At 42.4% G+C, this 14,137-nt stretch overlaps 1 protein-coding gene and 1 long non-coding RNA gene across 5 annotated transcripts in view; one reads left to right on the forward strand and one right to left on the reverse strand.

Moving 5' to 3' along the window:
• Positions 1-673: 673 nt before the first annotated feature.
• Positions 674-13,711, reverse strand: LOC117802682. Its single transcript, XR_004626132.1, has 3 exons — positions 13,578-13,711; positions 9,604-9,727; positions 674-1,415 (listed from the first exon to the last, which is right to left on the reverse strand). It is a non-coding gene; the product is annotated as an uncharacterized LOC117802682 (long non-coding RNA).
• ZNF365 (zinc finger protein 365) overlaps positions 13,032-14,137 on the forward strand; it is a 132,762-nt gene continuing 131,656 nt past the window's right edge. For all 4 annotated transcript variants that reach the window (XM_034662575.1, XM_034662572.1, XM_034662573.1 and 1 more), the window contains exon 1: positions 13,032-13,160. The gene's annotated coding sequence lies outside the window, so the exon portion shown is untranslated. The remainder of the gene's footprint in view (positions 13,161-14,137) is intronic.

A 14,137-nucleotide genomic window follows, 5' to 3' on the forward strand; every position in this document is an offset into this window, starting at 1 on the left:
CTCCAGCGGTCTGAGTTAAGTGGCCCTCTTCTTTGCACTACCCTATAGTGAAGATTGGGGATTGTTTTCTGTGAAGGGCTAAGCAATTAGTATTTTCCGTTTTGAGAGTGTAGTAGGCTGAATGGTGGACCCTAAAAAGATCCGTGTCTTAAGGCCCGGAATCTAAGAATGTCACCAGATTTGAAAAAACGATGCTTGCAGATGTAATGGATCTTGAGATGAGGAAAGCATCTGGAACTACCCAGGTGGGGCCTAAATTCAAGGATAAATGACTGATAAAAGACACACAAAAGAGAAGATGGGTAGAAGAGGAGGAAGTGTGACCACAGAGACAGGGATGGGAGTGATGAAGCCATGAATGAAGCAATGCCAACAGAAGCTGGATAAGGCCAAAGATGGATTGTTCTCTAGGGCCCCCCTACGGGGTGTGACCCTGCCAACGCCTTGAGACTTTGCCCTTCTGACCTTCACAACTGTGGAAGGTTTAATGTTTGCTCTTTTAGCCACCCAGCTTGTTAGAGCTGCCACAGAGACCTATTTCAGGAGCTACCCAGTCTAAGGCACAGCTCTGCACTTCTGCCATGTCCTGTGAGGGCAGCCGTGGACGGTGTGTCATGCACGGGCAGGACTGTGTTCTAACAAAGACTTTTACAAAGAGGGATGGTAGGACAGATTTGACCCATGGGCTGTAGCTTGACAACCCACATTATAATACGGAGATGGTCACTCCTCTAGAATAGAAGCATATTGAAGACAGGGAGCATGTCTTTTATCTTAGACTGTCTAACTGAAGAGTCTCAAACTTTAATTCTAATAGTGACCAGGAAGGCAAATTAAAGGAGTGAAGTAGCCTGGGTGAAAAAGTCGAAGTGTCATCTAACAAGGGCAACGTCTACTCAGACCTGGCAGTTATTGCCACGCGGGCTCCCAAAATTGGGCCAGATAAATCCTATCTGCGCTTCAAATTTGGTCTCTGAGCCACAGTCTTTCAAGTCTGCATAACCACGGCCTGGCACAACATACAGTAAATACTTTGTTGAATGAATTCCGGTATTCACAAATACCCACATTCTAACTCCAAATAATGAGGATACTGTAAGTAGATTAGTTGGGATATAAAATCGTACACGCAGAATATGTACAGTTTATTGTATATCAATTACACCTCAAGAGAACTATTTTTAAGAGGAGATAAACTAAGGGCAAGAGTATAAATGGGGGGGGGAAGCATTAATGGTACAAACCATAAAAATGAGATTACTCTCTCAAGTAAAATTCCGAGCTGGTACGGTGGCTCTGCTCACTGAAAACGTGGGGACCAGCTCCCCTTTTTCTCTTCTTTTCTGAAGGAGTTGCCTTTGTCCCAAGTACAAGACACAGTATAAAATGGCGCATTACCACATGTGTATTCCCACCTGTGGGAAAAGAGAAAAAGGAAGTGAGAGCAGATTCCTTTCCTTTGCAGGTATCACCAGGAAGTTGTCCACATAATTTCTGCCCACGTTCTAAGGGAAAAAAAGATTCACACCTAACTGCAATGGAAGGTGGAGAATGTAGTCTTTCCTCTGGGCAGCCATGTACCCAGATATTGGTTGAGGGTTTGTTCACGATGTAAAAAGGGGAGAATGGATATTGGGGCACAACAGTAAGTATGCAGTAAAACCAATGAAATAATTTACACACTGAAGGCAATAGAAAAATCTGGTTTAAAAACTTCAACCATTTCCCAGTAGGACATAACAGGTCATGTCAGGGTAATGCTCTATTGCAAAAACTAGAAAAGGCCAAATAAATTCTAAAAATCATACTTTAAAAACCTCAGTGAACTATGGAAGCAATGAAGGCTATATTAGTCTGCTCAGGCTGCCATAAGGTATTTTCCTTAGACCGGGCGCTTAAACAACAGAAATTGTCTCTCAGGTCTAGAAGCTGGAAGTCCAAGATCAAGGTGCCAGTATGGCCAAGGTTCTGGTGAGACCTCTCCGTCTTGCAGACAGACGCCTTCTTGTTGTGTGCTCACATGGCTTTTCCTTGGTGCATGCTCATGGAGACAGAGAGAACAAGCTCCCTGGGATCTCTTCTAAGCGCAAACGAATCTCACAATGAGGGTCCACCCTCATGACATCATCTAACATTAATTATCTCCCAAAGCCCCATATCCAGATACTACCACATTGGGGCTTCAGGCTTCAACATACGGATTTTGTCGGGATGCAAACATTTGGTTGCTAACAAGGCCGAGGTGAATATCATGCATTCATGGGGAATAAAGAACTTTCCCAGAGGAGTTGTCAGCCACCAGCTCTTCCTTCCCTGGAGGCATTGCTGATCCTGGGTTCAGGATAAAGGTCTAGCTTAGCCAAAAGGAGAGCCTCTGCTCAGGTAAAGGAAACCAGTAAGCCTTCAGGATCGTGGGGGCTTGAGCAACAAATTGGAGCCTCAAAACACAGGGGATTCTGGAGCTCTGTCGACTTTGGGGGAGTTAGGCTTCTACAAAGCCAGGTGAAATCTCCTGCAGTTCCACACCCTGGGGAAGGGGTCCTGTCTCAAGCACATAGCTGGTTCCCACATCATAGGTATTTGCTGTAACCTTGAACAAGGAACTGTCTTCATCCAAGGGTGATTCTCAGGGAGGGAACAAACTGGGTTCTGTCAGCATGCAATATTCCTTGCTAGAGGGGAATCAGTACTTCCACCTTAGAAGAATAATGTTGGTAGTATACAGCATCTTCCCCCATAGAGGGAAAGACGATTCGTGATGAAATCTTTAGAAAGCTAAAATAAAATGATTCCTAACCTATAATTCTATATTCGGTGAAAATATCTTTTAACAATGATGGTGAAATAAGTACATTTTTCAGGCAAACAAAATTAAAGGAATTTGTTGATAGAAGGTCTTCTCTAAAGTAACTTAAGAAATATCTTCAGGCAGAGGGGAAATGATCCCAAATAAAAATATGAAAATGCAGAAGGAAATGAAGAACACCAGAAAGGGAAACTAAATTGGTAAACAGAATATGAATTATACAAAACACTAATCATAATGTCACATGAGGTTTAACATTATATGTAGAACAATAACAAAAAGTGAGAGATAGGTAATAGTAAAAGTTGCAATTTGTCTTAGTCTAAGACAAGAACGCGTTGTATATCTAGGGGAACCACTATATGAATAGTTAATGACAAAAATTACAAGATAATAGAAGGGATAAATAGAATAATAATTTTTTGAAAGTGTGATTAGTCCTAAAGAAGGAAAGAAAAATGGAAAAAAGCAAGGTAAAACAGATAGCTTGAATAGAAAACGAATGGTGGAGCACCTGGGTGGCTCAGTCAGTTAAGCGTCAGAGTCTTGGTTTTGGCTCAGATCATGATCTCAGGGTCATGGGATTGATCCCTGTGTCGGGCTCTGTGCTCAGTCCACTTGTCCCTCTCCCTCTGCTCCTACCCGCCCCCCCGCCGCGCTCTCTTTCAAATAAATAAATAAATAAAATCTAAAAAAAAAAAAATGAAAATGAATGGCAACATTGTACATATAAACTTAACAATGCAAGTAATTACATTAAACATAAATGAACTAAATACATCAAAATTTATGGCTGTCAGATTGGATTAAACAACTACATTGTGCCTAAAGACACACTAGAAAGATAAAAACAGAAAAGCGTACAGTAAAAGAAAAACAACGAAGCCACAAAAACACTAAACAACAGTGGTATATCTATACTAAAATCAGACACAGTAGATTTAATGCAAAAAAGAATTATCACAGACAAAGACAGAGGTTTCATAATTATAAAAGGGGGAATCCAGCAGGATGCGATTATACAATCCTAAATTTGTAAGTACTCTGTAATAGAGCTTCAAATATTGAAGCAGAAATGCGTAGGATTAAAAGAAGCAATGAACAAATCCATACGCTTGGGCCCCTGGGTTCAGCTGGTAAAGCGTCTGGTTTGGCTCAGGTCAGGATCCCAGGATCCTGGGATCCAATCCGAATCTGGCTCCCTGCTCAGCTGGGAATCTGCTTCTCCCTCTCCCACCCCCTCTCCCCTCCTACCCCCATGCGTTCTCTTTCTCTCTCCTCTCTCTCTTCCTCTCCCTCCCTCTCTCTCACTCTTGAAAATAAATAAATAATATCTTTTTAAAATTCCATACTCTTTTTTTTTTTTAAAGATTGTATTTATTTATTCGATAGAGATAGAGACAGCCAGCGAGAGAGGGAACACAAGCAGGGGGAGTGGGAGAGGAAGAAGCAGGCTCACAGCGGAAGAGCCTGACATGGGGCTCAATCCCATAACGCCAGGACCACGCCCTGAGCTGAAGGCAGACGCTTAACCGCTGTGCCACCCAGGCGCCCCTAAAATTCCATACTCTTAATGCAAAATTTAATATTTCATTTAATAGCTTACAAAATAGTCTAACAAAAAATCTGTAAAAACAACACAATTGACCAACTTGATCTGATTTATATAGAATACTGCACCAAAGAATTCACCTTCTTTTCAAGTGCAAATGGATCTTTTACTGAAATCATAAAGAAATTCTCAACAAATTTGAAAAAAATTAGTCATTCATAGTGCGCTGTTTTTCCACAATAAAACCAAAGTACAAATCAATAACAAAACTATAACTAGAATAATGTAGCTACCTGGTAATTAAACACTTTAACAAAAATAAATTTGACAATTTAGGTGAAATGGATAAAACCCTAGAAAAATACAACTTACCCAAACTGTCAAAAGTGGAAAAATCTACTAAGTTCAATATCTATTGAAGATAGTTCATTCATTATTTTAAAATCTCCCCCAAAGAAAATTCTGGGCTCACTTGGTTTCACTGGTAAATTCTTGCAAAATTTAAGGAAAAGAAAAATAACACAAATCTTGCCAAACTCTTCCAGAAAACAGACTTTTTCTCAACTGCAACTTTTATGAGACCAATATACCACAATTCAAAACCTGACAAGGACATTGTAAGAGAGAAAGAAGTACAGACCAATCTCTCATGAACACAGATGTAAAAATCTTTAACAAAATTTTAGACAATTGAATCTAGTGATATAAATTGAACCTATTCTGGGAATATAAGATTGGCTTAACGTTTAAAAACTAATCCAAACATATTAACTAAAAAAAAAAGAAAAAGTTTAAATGAACATCTCGATAGATACAGAGAAATAATTTGGCAAAACTTAGCTCTCCCTCATTTATTATATATTAAAAAATACTCTTCACAAACTGAGAATAAAAGAATATTACAAAAAATCAACAGCAAACATCATACCCAATGGTGAAATATTGAAAACTTTCCTTCTGTGATCGGGAGTGAGATAAGGATGCCAGCTATTAGTACTTATGTTCAATATTTTACTGGAGGTCCTAACCATCACAATATTTTTTAAAAGATATTCAGATTTGAAAGAAAAGAAAAAGAGCTGTCAGTATTTGTAGACTGCATAATTATATTCCACAAAAATTCAAAAGAGTCCATAAACCATTTGAACTAATAATTGAAATCTGCCATGTTGTTGGATACAAGATTATTTAAAAATCATTTGTATTTCTATATGTCATTCAGAAATACAAAATCATATTTTAAAATGTACTATTTACAACATTTACAAAAATATTTACGATATTTACAGAAATATAAACTATATAGTAATAATTTCAGCAAAAGACTTGCAATGCCCAACAAACATTCTTGAGAGAGACTAAATATCTAAATACATTTAAAAATACACTTTTAATATTTAGAAAGCTCAACATGTCCATTCTTCCCAAATTAATCTATAAATTAACACTATCCCAATCAAAATCCCAGCAGGACTTTTTTTTTCTTTTTAGAGGAGTTGACAAGCTGATTCTAAACTTCGTACGGAAATGCAAAGGGCCAAGGATATCTAAGGCAACTGAAGAGGAAGAGCAAAGCTGGAAGATTCACTGTACCTGAGAACAAACCCCATCATAAAGCTCTAGTAATGAAGATCTCATGGAATTGACCCAAAGTTACACAAACTAACCAGTTAACTAGATTAGAGAGCCCACACGTAAATGGTCACCTGGCTCATGACAAAAGCAATAATGCAATGGGTGAAGAATAATATTTTCAATAAATGTCCCTGGGTGAATTGGATATGTGAAATATATATATATATATATATATATTGACCCCTTTCTCTCCTATTACTCAAATAATAATTTCAGATGGATTGCATTTAAATGTGAAAATTAAACGATAAAGCTTTTAGAGGACAGCATAGGAACACATCTTCATGTCGTTGAAGGAAGTGGAGATTTCTTTAAAAACACATAAAATGTGCTAACCATAAAGAAAAAATCCCCATATGTATATAGAACAAGGGACTCATATCTAGAATACACACAAACTTCCACCAATCAATAAGAATAAGGCAGACAATCCAAGAGAAAAATGAAGAAAAGATTTGAACAGATACTTCACAAGACAATATCAAATATAAAAAAAAAAAAAATGTGTGAAATAGCCCTTCAACCTCGTTAGCCATCAGGGACTTGTGAATTAAACCGTGATGAGATTATCAGCACACATCTACCAGAATGGCTCAATTAACATCAGAGTTGGAGAGGAAGTGTAGTGTTTGGGACCCTTCCACATTGTTGGTAGGTTTATTAATTGGGATAACACTCTTGAACACTTTTAGGCAGTATCTACCCAAACCAAAAAGGGTACATGCAATACAGTTTCCTTTACACGAAGCACACAGAGGCTGGCCTAACCCATGTTGTCAGCAGTCGGGATGATGGTTACCGCAGGGGAGGAAAGGGTGAGTACCTGACAGGAATACAAAGGAGTGTTCTGGGAAGCAGAAGCTCGGTTTCTTGAGCTGGATTCTGGTCACGAGCGTATCTAGTTGTGAAATGCATTATCATTTACACTTAAGAGATGAAAAATTATTATCTGTATATTTGTCTCCAGTAAAAAGTTTAAACTAATCTAACAACTCATTTTTAAAGAGGAATTAGACTAGATGGTAGAAACTGAAAAACACTACTTATTTTCACCTTGTAACAGTCATGTTCCGAAGAAGTTGTCTTTTTAAATTACCTTCTGATCTTAGCCGTGAGCCACCTAGTACAAAACATCTCTTGGGGTGCCTGAGTGGCACAGCGGTTAAGCGTCTGCCTTCGGCTCAGGGCGTGATCCTGGCGTTATGGGATCGAGCCCCACATCAGGCTCTTCTGCTATGAGCCTGCTTCTTCCTCTCCCACTCCCCCTGCTTGTGTTCCCTCTCTCGCTGGCTGTCTCTGTCTCTGTCGAATAAATAAATAAAATCTTTAAAAAAAAAAAAAAAAACAAAAAAAAACAAAAACAACAACAACAACAAAAAAAAACATCTCTTAACATAACCTAGAAAATCAGTCTTGCACTGCTGGGGGTCGAGGGGCAATCCTTCTTCCTAATAAGAATTATTTATATAGCCTGTGTTTTATTTTCAAGTTCAGTTCTCTCTTGCCTATAGTTATAAGTGCTCTCTTTTCCCTCTCTGATTCTAAAAACAAAATTTCACCTAAAATAGTGGAATAAAATTGCCGATGTATTCTAGGTCCTAGAAAACAGGCCTTATTTTGACAGAACATCAGTTTCATAATTCATTCCTCACATAATTACATAATTCAGACTCATTATCTAACAATCCCCCTATTTTAACTGTATCTTTTTCTGTATATTTTATTCCATAGCAACATGCTTTCTAGCTCTCCCACAACCATTTCGCTTAGGAGAGATGGCTCAGAGGTTTCTCTTCACATAATTAACTACCAAGAAAGAAAAAAGGCTTGAAGATTTTTGAATAATAGGCACTGAGAACCTTCTAGCATAACAGTCATTTACTGCGCATTCGACAATTAGTTTTTGAGAGCCCTTAGGGTGCCAGGCAATGATCGAGGCACTAGAGATACAATGGAATCAAGGTCAAGCATATTGGTTCTGATTTAGGTGGTTCCAAGTTCAAATCCTAGCTATATAATTGGCTACTTCTGTGAAAATGATCTATTTACCTCTCTGTGACTCAGTCTACTCATTTATAACATAGGGATACCAATAATGCCCTTCCCCTAGCCTTGTTGGGAAGGTAAAATGGCATACGCTGTGAAAATCACCTAGAACCATCCCTCAGCACAAGGTAAGCACTTGATACTCATTAGCTGTTATTACCAGAAGAGAGGACAACTAAAGATTTTTGCCAAATTGCCTGTTGACAAACTTCACCACCATCATGACCACCTGCCATGTCTTCTCCCCTAGCCCCCCAGTCCGTGTTAGCAAGGCAATGACAAACACGTCGGACTAGTAACTAGGCCTGTGGCACTGGGAAGTCCTTAATCCATACCAGCTCCTGCCCTTTACAAATGAGGACACTAAACCCCAGAGATGTTGCTCCGCCTGAACAGAACCTCACAAAGCTCATTAGGGGGTGAAGCTGGCGTTAGACCTTGGGTCTCCACATTCCCAGTCCAGGCACTGGGCTGGAAAAACCTGCTAACAGAAAGCCTGGCCCATTCTCTCCTGTGGCTCACGTTTGACCCCAGCAAGGGGAGCAAGTAAGTGATAATCCTTCTGGGTGGTAGGGGTGCAGGGCACCTTGCCATAAGTTGTCTATTTTTAGCCTCTCTATATGGCCTTCTCCCTGCAGACTCACTCAGGCTAACAGACTGCTGTGGGATTTAAGGCACTCTCCATGGTGTTGCTTGGTGGTTGCCATGCCAACAAAATTTCACAGAAATAGAGTTTTCTAGTAGATTATTCTGGTGGAGGCTTTAAAGCCAGATTAGAGCTCTGACTCTGAAGCTGAAATGATGCAAGCAATTAGTAATGGAACATAGTAGGCATGCCGTTATTACTTGCTGGAAAAACAGAATGCATAAACGCAATTAGGTGCATTAGGGAGAGTGAAGGGGTAGCAGCAGAGAACTCATCTGCTACTTAAAGTCAATACTTAGAGTCAGTGTGGAGCAAGTTTACTCATATCTTCCCTGGATTTTCACCATCACCTGACATTCTGTGTGGAACGACTGACTGACCGTGGAGGACAGCCTCTGATCTTCAAGTCACTTACTAGCTCTGAAGCTCAGGGGGCCCACCAGCACACAGATGCTGATCTGGGTCCTCTTTGTTCTGGGGTGGGGGGGTAGCTTATTCACATTGGAGAGGGCCTGTGTTTGGTCCTTCTAAAGTCACTTTTTGGCAAATGTAATCACCGTGTTTAATAAAATGCATTTGTCACTTAAAAAGCCTCTGTGGCTTCTGGTTTGAAAGGCTTCTGGTCACAATGAGCAGATGTTATTAGATAAGGAGAGAGGCAAGGCAGCCGCCAAATCTCCATCTTCAGTTCCCAGGGCTTTCAGTAAGGATAGTCTGACAATCACGCCCCATAGTCTCTCTCCCCCTTCAGTGAAATTTGTTTTCCCTAGTAATCATTTGGCCTTCCTTCCCTCCATCCTCCTTGCCGATTCTTCCGTCCTGTCCATTGTCTTTTCCTCTCCCCATCCCTCCCTATCTCTTCGCAGTGACAGTGGAAACAGCACAGGCTTTTGGAGTCAAAATGATTCAAATCCTTACTATCTCTTCAGCAACTTTCAGGACATCTCAAGCAGCGTTTCCCCTTGTGCTCCTGATGCCTGCCTTGAATGGTGATTTTACCAACGAACTGTTTCTCAGACTTCAGTGGAAATGTGACAGTCACCTGGAGATAGGGGAAAATGCAGATTCTCAAGACCCACACCCATAGATTCCAAGCAATTAGGTCTAAATCCCAGACATCCCAATCTGCATTTTAATAAGCTTCCCAGACTTTAAGGGCCCTACTTTGAGAAACATTAGATATGCTCATAGACACTTAGTAGCAGGAGACAGGTTGTAAATATTCCAAACGTAGAAGCTATGATCATTATTCATTCAGTAGACACTTATTGAACATCTACTATGTATCAAGCACAATACCAGGCCCTGTAGATATGTCCCACTTAATTTCTTTTACTATGAATTTAATTTGTCCCATATGTATGTTTTGTCCTTCCCACTAGTTGTAAATTCCTGAAGGGCAGGATAAAGCAGCGTATTGTAGTATAAAAGAACATACATACTAGAAGACATGAATTCTAATCCTGATTCTATTATTTACTAGCTATATAAATTCAGGCAATTCATTTTCTCTCTCAGAACTTGATTTTCTTTGTCAGAAATTGGAAAGGCTATGAGAATAGTGGTTAAAATCTGGCGTTTGGGCACCTGGGTGGCTCAGTTGGTTAAGCATCTGCTTTCGGCTCAGGTCATGATCCCAGGGTCCTGGGATCGAGCCCTGCATGGAGCATTGGGCTCCCTGCTCAGCAGGGAGTCTGTGTCTCCCTCTCTTGCTCCCCCTGCTTGTGCTCTCTCTCTGTTAAATAAATAAAATCTTAAAAAAAAAAAAAATCTGGAGTTTGGAGTCCTGGCTCTAATACTTTCTACGTGTGTTACCTCAGGAAAGCTATTTAACTTTTTTGAGCCTCAGCTTCTCCTTAAGTAGAAAGGGAATTCATTTTCAACATTTATAATCCTTCAAAACATAGTTACTGAGCACTTTGTATGTGACCAACACCATGATAGGTAAGCAGAATACACTGGGGAATAAGACAGACAGGGTCCCTGACACATGTAGCTTATACTTTAATAGTGGACATGACTATTAAATAGTTAAGTATACAAATAATTCCATTGTGATAAACTCTGTTGTGACAAATTTTACTAGCAGGAGCTGACCTAGCTGGGCAGGATCAGGGCGGACCTCCTGGGAAAGGGACACAGAAGCTGAGCCCTGAAGGGTAAGTAGGCATTATCCAGAAAAGGACGTGAAATGGAAAAACTGGACTCTTGGAGAAGGAAAGCAATAAGAGCGTGGCTGAAACTGAGTGCACAAGGTCCCCTCTCCCTCACAGGTGCTGGAAAGATTAAATGAGATAATAAAATGCTTAGCATAGTGCCCAGCATAAACACAATGATCATGGAGATAACACACCTTTTGGTTTGTTGTAGACAGTAAATGAAGAAGTACTGTGTAAATGAGAGGTTCTCAAAACTAGTATTCAGCAGAATTACCTGTAGAACTTGTTAAACCACAACCTACTCCCACTTCAGAGCTTCTGATTCGGTAGGTTTGGTGTGAGGCACATAAGTTGCATTTCTAACTAGTAACTAGCTAATGCTTATGCGACTGGTTGGAAGTGGGAGGATACCCCTTGAGAGCAACTGGTGTAAACTGAAAGGTCCTGAATGCCTTCTATCAAAGTGGAATCTCCCACAGTGCTCAACCCTAGACCCTGCATAGCACAAACTTTCCGTAATTGATACTACCCTTGATACTTTTAAGGTGAAAAAAGGACCTTGAAAATCCCCATCCTTTTATTTTTGCTGGGGAGGAACTCAAGGACCAGAGGCAGGAAGCTGCCTAAGAAATGGGAGGGGCCTGAACCCAAGAGCTTTTTCTCCAGAGCTACTTTTGGTGCATTTTGTTCTAAGGCAGGTGCCAGGCAGCCCCTGAGACAGGCTTACCCTGGATGTTCCCCCCATCTGCTAGATGACCAAGATGACGTTGCCCTTCATTACATGGACATTTCACACTTAAAAATATTTTACTAAGTGAATTGATTTTTGGAATAAACATATTTTTGAGTCATCAGATAAATTCAATGAAGCATAATCTTTTCAAAGAGAATGCACCCCAGCGCCAACAGCCTATATCACCCTTTTTGTGGAAGTGAGTACATACTAGTTCCCCTTCTCTTAGGTTTTTTATAGAGTGTAGGCTCCTCTCTTGTAACCGAAATAACCAGAGCTGATTTTATCACTGTAGTTCTGGGTCAGAGAATGCGCTTTACCCTCACAACCTCATTTAATCCTCATCACCACATTAAGAGGTAGGTCCCCATATCTCCGAGATGAGAAATCCACGGCACAGAAAAGTCTAACTTGAAGCAGGTCCTAGAAGTCAGGATTTGAATCCCAGAATTGGGATTTGAATCGTGTCTGACTCCAGAGCTTGGACTCTTAATTACATGGATGTGATGACTCGTTTGCCCAAAATAAATAAATAAATAAACAAAATCTAAGATAAGTATTGAGATATTCATAATTGAAATAAAATCAGTGTTGAAAGGAATAATATAGTAAACGCAGAACAGGGACACCCGTAGGAGTCAGGAAGATGCATTGAAATAACTATACAGATGAACAGAATCTCTAACAAGAAAATGCAACAGTAACTTTTATCCTGTTCATATTTCAAGAGTTAGACCAGGAATACCCCCAAACAGGTTAAAATAAAAAGCTGAGTCATCAGGGTCTTTCAGAAGGAAAGAAACTGTAGGGTGAGATACCTTCCCTCCTGCAGGGAGGGGCGGGGACTGGATGCCTGAGGACTAGGGGAGGGCGGAGGCGTGTCCCTTACAGATCCGGGTGAGGGCGTGGGGGGTCTTCTCGCTTTATTTATTCACAACCCACAGACTTTACTAGATTTAGTTCCGCCGGTTAACAGCACCAAGATGCTCGGCTGGTAAGGCTAGAGTAGACTCTAGGTTATTTTGGGACATTCTCGGCCCCGTTGCTTAAGATGAAGAGGTTCTAAAATGAACACCGGACCTTCCTGCCGGCAGATGAGCGAAGATACCCAGTTGCACCTCATCCTTGTCCACACTCTCCCGCTCCCCAGTAACTGTAAAGTGCAAAATAGCTGGCCAGGGCCTGCAGAAAGCGCAGCGCCTCCGAGCCTGGCACGCTTCTCCCCTTCCCTCCCCCGGGGAACGATCCCAGCGTCTCCCCGCGTGATGTCAGTGGGCTCCTGAGCCTCATCCCGTTTCACGGCTGGGGGCGGGCAGACGGGTGCTCCCCCACGCTGGGCAGAGCGGGCCGACCCTCGCGGGGCCGCGGCGCCCCAGGCCTCCCCCGCCCCGGGGCGTTCGCTCTCGGGCCCCGGGGTCCCCGGCAGCCGCGCGCACACCGCCCCANNNNGGGGGGGGGGGGCGGGTTGCGAGCGGGCCCGGCTCAGCCTGATTTACGGCTCTGCTGAAAACCGCTTTGCTCCCGCAACACTAGCACCGGCCGCGGCGGCAGCAGCAGCGGCTGCAGCTGCAGCAACAAGTCGGGTAAGTGGCGGCAGCTGGGCTTCTGCGCCCGCGGCCCGACCCCGGGGGCGCGGCAGAGGGGGCCGGAGGAGCGGTCCCGGAACGGGGAGGGGTCCCGTCCTCTCCGCGCGGCGGGGAGTTGGGCTGTCGGACCCCACTTGGGGGAACTCGTGTGCGCACGAATTCACTCTGGCACCCGAGGGCTGGCCCGCAGCGGAGCGGGGGCGGGGAGAGCCGGGACCCTCCGGGCAGCGTCTTTGCGGGCCTGCCCTGCGCGGGCAAAGGAAATTAGGGCTTTTCCGCGAACCCTGTGGACTGGGGTTTCCGCTGGGCCCTTGAAAGCATGAGTACTCCCAGAGTGTGTGACTACCCATTTTCCCATTCAGGATGCCAACCCTTTCCCATTGCCCCCTGGAACCCTGACTTCCCCTGCCTTACCTCTCCGCTGCCTTTTCGGCCAGGGTTTGCATCCTATCTCCACAAAACCGGTCGTAAAACAGCCCGGCGTAGCACAGGAAGAGGTTCCCCTCTCTAGGGGCCCAGAGGCTTATTAACCTGGAGGCTTTGCTTAGCTGACTGGGGACCGTTTGCGCCTCTGCTTTTGCAGAGGTTGAGGGCCCTATAAGCAACACTTTCCAGTCCAGACCTTTAGTTGTGCTTCCTGTTTTGGGGGCCCAGGGCTTCTTACATTTAAGTAGAAACCATTCCTGGAGGGAATAGGTATGCCCTGCTTGCAGAATAGGGGTGCTAGCAGTCATCTTTTGCTAGGGCTAAGATAATAAATTCCTACAAGGAAGTAAGAACTTCCTGTTATTAAAAGAGTTATGCTGATACCTGCCAGGTTCAAATAATGGCCATCTCTAAAGGTTATCATATTAAAACAGCAGCAGAGATGAGATAAATCCATTCAGAACACTGTATTTTTAAAAAGTTTTGGCCATGGCCGTGCCCTCTCTTGGGTCAAAACATATTTGATATCTCGAGTTCCCAAATGTCAG

Source organism: Ailuropoda melanoleuca, chromosome 6, assembly GCF_002007445.2.
Source record: "Ailuropoda melanoleuca isolate Jingjing chromosome 6, ASM200744v2, whole genome shotgun sequence".
Lineage (NCBI taxonomy): Eukaryota > Metazoa > Chordata > Mammalia > Carnivora > Ursidae > Ailuropoda > Ailuropoda melanoleuca.